Genomic DNA, 7,075 nt, shown 5'->3' on the forward strand with positions numbered 1-7,075 from the left:
GTGTGTGTGTGTGTGTGTGTGTGTGTGTGTGTGTGTGTGTGTGTGTGAGAGAGAGTGTGTGTGTGCGTCCACTGAGTGGTACTCTGCCTCTTCTTTAAAGCTGTAAATGAGTGTGTAGTGTGTGTGGAGGTTAACCACAGCGGTTTCACTGAAATTCCTGCCAACGCTGTATGTACCCGCTGGAGAACGGGCCTCTCCGTGTGTGTGCTAGTGTGTGTGTCAGTGGGTTAGTGAGTGTGTGTGCTAGTGCATGCTTGTATGCCTTGGAGACCTGCAGTGGTTTTCAAGAAAATGCATGATTTTGCACAAAGCTTCCTGACTCTCTTTTATGCACACGCACACTCTCTCTCACACACACTCTCTCTCTCTCTCTCTCTCTCACACACACACTCCCTCTCTTTTTCTTACACACACACACACACACACACAGTAAAAGGCCCACAGAGGGGGAGTTGACTCCTGCGTGTCTGTACTCTACTTGTCATGTTCGCTGCAGTGAACCAACGTATGAATGAATTCCTTCATGTCAGCTCTGAAACACTTTATGATCTGATCCAATTATGCAAACAAATCCAAACAACATGACATCGATAATAACAAAGTCAGCTGAAGCTGTGAATTACTAGAACAAGACAAGACAAAAGAGAATGAGATGAAACATGAAATAACAGTTTGAGTTTGGTTTTCGATGATGTGAACAACATACAAACATTCAGTATATTTTTATATTCTATCTGTAAAATCTGAAGTCCAACACCACAGTTTAGTCAAACAGGAACGTAGTGATGAGCAGCTTTAAGAGAACTGCTTTCAAACTAATCTTATTTCAAAGTGATAACAAAGGTGAACACACAATCATTATTATTTGTTTTAGTGCAGTTGTGCCTTTTCACAGCTGCAGTGGGTGAAAGTTATAGTTAAAAACAGAAGAAACGTTACAAATGTTGGTTTTGACTGTAAAATATGTTGTTAAATAATAAAACTCATTAAACTGTTCCTCGTTTATCTTTTAATCAACTCAGTGTCAGAGTCAGGATTGTTTGATGAAGAAAGAAGAACAAAAAGAATTATTCGTTTATTTCATATATCTTTTTTTAATATTATTTGTACTTTCTGTACATTACATTTTTGTTAATTTGTCAGTGAAAACAATACTTGAGATTGATGATAATATGTACAAGTTACATAATATTTATCTTATGAGATAAAATACATATGATTAGGATGTAAATGTCTAAATATAATGTATAACTGAGCCTAACCCTGCAGGTATAGATTGTTTCATCAAGTCATTGGTCTTATAAAAGTGAAATAAAACCCGTTGATTCTAAAAGTACTAAAACAATACGTATAGTTAAAAGTGGAATGTAACTCCTCCTTAATAAATCCTGACTTTGTTAGCTTCGATAACATTGTTATATATAATAATCTTGTATAAATACAGTATATTTACTTTCTACCTGAAAACACGAGGTTACCGAGAGAGAAATAAACGTTCTCAGTTTGTATGACGATGTGTTTTTTGGGGGATCCGTCTAATTCCTGGACCTTCAGGCAACCTTTATGTTGTGCTCGTCTCATGACCTCTGGATGACTGCTCGTGCCTTCATTATTAATCCGTGGTGTAGTTGTCTGTTGCCAGACCTCAGCTGTTTCCTGTGTAATTAACAAGTCTCCTGTTATCAGCCATCATTAACTACTCGACCTCTCGTTACTGTGATGTCTCTGAACACGTTACTGTGTTTCTCTGATGCTTTGTTCTGACTAATCTGTCCTTCTCTTCACAGTCTGCTACCCTCATTGCATTCACTTAACTACTGCTGCGCCAACTAGTGGTGAGTGCTGCTAACACCCTGCTACTGTATCTGTGTGTGTGTGTGTGTGTGTGTCCTGGAGGTTTGTGCTAACAGAGCTATGATGCACGGATTCAAATGTGCAATAATCTCTTTGAAAAAGGTCGACTTTTCGGTACGTTTGTGCGCAAACAAAACATTCCCTATGAAGTGTTAAAAGGTGTTTTGTACTTGTTTTATTTTCAACCCAATCTTCACTGATATTCAGCTACTAAATAGGACTAAAACTCGCTCTCACGGCCGTGTTGGAGGTCGTCAGCTCAGGAGCAACGATTGGCAGAAGACATGGAGTTGCTCCTCGGTTCGGATGCTCTGATGCGTAGCGACGCTGCTTGTTGCCGCTCGTTGTGTGCCGTGTCAGTCACAGTGGACTCTGATGACTCGAGTGAAAAGAAAGGTTTTCACAACACCGCTGAGGAAGTGTCAGTCAGAGAGAGAGACGTCCTGTCAAAGTGCCCAGGCCGTCCTCGATCTCGTTCTGCGGCAACGTGGCCCCGAAGTCACCGTGACAGGCTGAGGTCTGGGGAGCATCAAATAAACAGAATAACTTGACCGGCTCTGTGCAGTTATGACCTGGAACTGACGAGGTAGACGAGCTGATAAGGTCTAAATCCTGTCCCGAGTTGTCTATTGAATTAGAATCTTTTTTGGTTTAGCTTTTAAAAAAATACAAACTCAAAAGATTGACGTTTAAAGAACATAAAGGGATATTTTACCACCTTTTATGTGGGTGTCTATGTGATAATAAATGTAGTAGTTTGAAGCAATAAACCCCTCGCTATAATGCTATAATGACCCAGAGAGATGAGTTTACTGCTGCTACATCTGTTCTTCTTGTACTCAGTGCCGAAATTTGACATTAAAGTGACGTCGTTGGAGACAGGAAGACCTACAGACCGCTTCAGCTCAGATTCTAGTCCCTGTTTCTGGGTTCCATTGTTCAAATAAAGTAGAAATCTAAAAGCAGAACTTCCTTGTTCACTTCACTTGTATTGCAAACTGCGGAATTGGCGTCCTAAAGAATGTACTGCAGAGGCTGTTCTTGACGAGGATACGTCTTACAGTGTTTTTGCTGACCCGTATATTCACGTATTCATTTATTGGAGCCAGAGGATACAAACGAAGAAATGTGGCGAAGAAAGCCCGAAGCTGCACCTGCATTAGATGTGCCAAAGGATACGACGTTTGGAGTTATAACCGAGGCTTAACCAGTCAAAGACTTTTCACACACTGGCCCCCCGGAGGCTGCATGTAGCTGTAACTAAAGGGGGGGGGGGGCCAAACAAAAAGCAATCTTTCCGTCAGGAGACAGCTGATCGTTCCCCAAGTGAATCAAGACGTCAACGTTGATTTATTTGTCACGTAACTTCTGCATCTAAGTAAGCCCAAGTATTTCCTGTGTAGACGGAGGTTTATTTTGAAAAGGTTTTATGCATGAAACGAGCTGAGATTGACATGTGTTGCTGGACAAATTAGACAAATTATTAAGATATCTAACAGTGTTCTCTTCAACTATATGTTGCTTAGTGATGGCTGAGAACTTATGAATCCTTTATAAAAGCTGCGTATCCGTTTATTAGGCAGGAATGTCAAAATATTCGCTTATTCCACTTTGTGGAATGTGAGGATTTTCTGCGTTTCCATTTTAATATCTTTGTGTTTTTGAAGACGTCGTCGAGGCTCTGGGATCTTGTGAAGAACAGTTTTCACTATTTTCTAAACCTAATTATGGCGAGACGTTCCACCGGCAGCAGAGTCATCCACGGCTGCAGTGACTACAGAACTAGAAACAGATGAAGATGAGATGAAGTGAATTGATGCCTGAAGGGGAAACTGTTTAATTGCAGCACAAGGAAACAGAGGATTAGTTTGGCAAAACAAAAGGTGAAATATTGACTCTACATTCACAGACGTCTGCTGCTCAGAGATTAAATAGGATCTCATGTCAACAGCAGTTCACAGGTTTTCTGTTTGAACAGTGGCGAAGGTTCAAATCCGGGTCAGGGACCAAAGGAACAGTCAAACACACAGTGTGCACGGACACAAAGGGGACCATGAGACAGGGCAGCTCTGTGGGGACCGTCTGAGTGGAATGTTGTGTTCTAGTCTTTATATGGAGGTCTACTGAGTCCCAGGAAGGACCAGATAGGTGAGGTCACTGTACAGCCTCAGACCTAACAAACTCTGACATTTTCCATTCTTCAATAATGGAAGTTTTATAGCTGCAGGCCGACAGAGTGTTGTTTCTCTCTTTGTCTCTCCCAGCTTTGAGTTTTTCACTTGGTTTACTGTGTTTAATAAAACAGTGATGTTGCTGTGTGCTGCTCGGTTAAAGTCCTGGAGACACATTTTAATACGTATTTTATTCTATAAATGTCACGTATGATCAGATCTGGTCTTTGCTGAGCTGCAATAAAACAATAGTTAGCAGATGAAGGATTATGGCACATTTTAATGTCTCTGAATCTCCAAATGTCCTGAATTCATTTTGGTACAAGCGGAGTCCTCTGGAGCTCAGGTTCCACATCCTGCTGACAGGTTTGAGCTCAAACACTCGGTGGTTTTCTTTGACAAACCTAAAACCATGAAATGAATAATCATGCTTTAGAACACATAATATACAAAATAAACATGATTTGTTTATTAAGAATGTTTCCTCATTCCTCAGTTTAATTGCAAGCGAGCAGTTACCAGAACCCGTTCAACGTCGTGATGATCTTCATCCTGTTAATGTGGTCTGATTGTTGAAGCTCATCAGTGTGGATGGATACAGGTGTTTGGGTTTTATTTCCTCTTAACTCTTAACCCGAAGATCCTTTTAAATTAAATGACAAAACATATCATTTGTCTTTGCGTTTCCAAAACGAGACTAACGAGCGTCTCCTCATGCGTCGCTGCAGTGTAAGAACGTTCGTGGCTCAAACAATCCAACATTGAGTGTCGTTTGGAAACAGGGAACCGACAACGACGTTCTGAAACCCGTCCTCACTCCTGACTCGTCACATACCGACGCTGCCACTCAACGTCTGATACCAACACAACAAGGCACCCACAGCAGTAGAAAGAGTAGCATAACTAATTACTTTTGATACCAAGTTATAGTAATGTTAATACTTTTTAAGGAAGTAGTAATCGACACTTCTCATGTGAAAGTCAACTTATTTTACTGCATTGTTGTTGCGTAACTTCTGTACTTTACTAACACCAGTTATGTAACCAACACATTTGTTTTACGTACCAAACATCCTCATAGTTTGAAGAGTCGGGCCGCTGACCAAGCGGCGGTACTCGTGTTGCATTTGTTCGTAAAAAACATATATATAAATATATATATATATATATATATATATATATATATTTGTTTAAATCAGTCATTGTAGCTCAACTTTAAAATGATGGACTTGCAGATGTTCCTTCCGACATCGGAGCTTCCAACTACGTCACATTTCCTCCAAGTACATTTCACGCTCGTCTGTGTTTCCACACAGACGAATGAATGAACACAGATGAATGAACACAGCACATTTTAAGATTTTTACAAATGGCATAAACATTTAACTGTCGAACACATCTGAACAACAAAAAGCATTACTTCTGTCCACCAATGCAACCGTGAGGCGCGACTAAAGAGCTTCTCTAAACCTGCAAAATGTATTCTCAGATGTGTTCGATGTTAGACTGAATCCGGCCACTCAAATCAACCAACGGTGGAAGAGAGCGTCCCTTTAATTCCTCCCGGACCTTGCCAGACCACAAAGAGAGAATCTAATTCCCTGGTGTCTTTGCCAGCTCACAACCACATATGTTTCCCACTAAGAGAACCAAACAGACGCTGTGTGCAAGCAGCAGCAGATGGAAAAGCTCAATACGCTGCATGTTGGTGAGAACGCCGCAGTGTTATTGCAAGTGTCAACCATCGGTGTGTATAAAAATGCTGCAGAATATTTCTGAACCACATTCACAAACCTTGAATAAGTGACAGTAACAGATTCTCTCGCTGCAGATGATAAACATGATGTTCCAGTTATGATATTGAGTCATTAGATTAATCACAGCTCAGCTGCTGCTGTCGCCGCGGTGACACCGTGATGGAGATGCACAGAGAAGGAATGTTTTTATTTACACTGAAGAGGGAAATGATTTAATCTTTCTGTCATTTGAGCCTCTCACTTCCCTTCCTCAAGTTCATAGGGCTGAATGGATGATTAGACAAATCTGTAGAAACATGGACATGTGTGCTTCTCTCCTCACAGATAAAACAGCCGTTTTGACAGTAATGACTACAGTTTAGTCCTCTGCCTGACACCGAATGAATAGACTAATTACGGCTCATTATTAGTGGTGGTTCTCTTCATCTCCATCCATCCTGACCAACACTCTCTCCTCCTGCTGAGGAGCAGCACAAAGCAGCGTTCACCTCTTTTATTCATGACATGCTGCTCAGAGGAAGATAGCAGAGAGTAGGACGGAGGGAACAAGGAGAGAAAGAGGAAAGGAGGAACAGGGAGAAACAAGAGGGAGGAGAGTGTTTGAAAAAGAGAGGGAGTGAAAGGAGAAAGAGGAGAAGAGCAACAGGTGGAGGAAGAAGGTAGATTGTGACGGTGCACAATCCTCAGCTCTCCTCACCTCCTCTGAACCACACGCCGTCCACCATTACTGAATTCCTGCTTCTTCACTCTGCTGATCACTGTGTGTGTGTGTGTGTGTGTGTGTGTGTGTGTGTGTGTGTGTCACTCAACAAAGTCTCTGCTTTCACTGCCGGCCTGTTCTCCCACTCCCCTCTGAAGGCCTGTGAACATACAGCATGTGTGAGCCGGAGCTGCCGGGCTCACGCGACTACGTTTCCAACGGCCGAAGTACTCGAGGAGCGCTCGGTTTCTGGCGGCTGTGAGCGCACAGTCTGTGAGACAGACAATCTGTGTCCCACCGCAACCCACAGTCTGACTTATTAGAGACCAGAGAAAACTCTCTGAGAAAGTTTTTAGAGATTCGTGTTCACCCGGCAAACGTTTGGATAGATTATTATAAAACTAGACTGGCGATTTATCCAGCCCTTGTCCAATGCATGCTGGGAAAATCCACCACAATCCTGAACAGGATGGATGATGGACGATCATATGTTGTTATATAAACTATATAATGTGCACATTTGATACAGCTGCAGCGGTGAACTTTAAGTCAAAGCTTCATGTGTTAAAGCTGCATTCTCTCTAGTGTCCACC

At 41.8% G+C, this 7,075-nt stretch overlaps 1 protein-coding gene across 5 annotated transcripts in view; it reads left to right on the forward strand.

Annotated features, from left to right (window-relative positions):
• LOC116401509 (adhesion G-protein coupled receptor G6-like) overlaps positions 1–7,075 on the forward strand; it is a 23,320-nt gene that overhangs the window by 6,162 nt on the left and 10,083 nt on the right. The window lies entirely within an intron of this gene.

This window comes from Anarrhichthys ocellatus, unplaced genomic scaffold (genome assembly GCF_004355925.1).
Source record: "Anarrhichthys ocellatus isolate YVR2014 unplaced genomic scaffold, GSC_Weel_1.0 scaffold492, whole genome shotgun sequence".
In the NCBI taxonomy this organism is placed as follows: Eukaryota; Metazoa; Chordata; class Actinopteri; order Perciformes; family Anarhichadidae; genus Anarrhichthys; species Anarrhichthys ocellatus.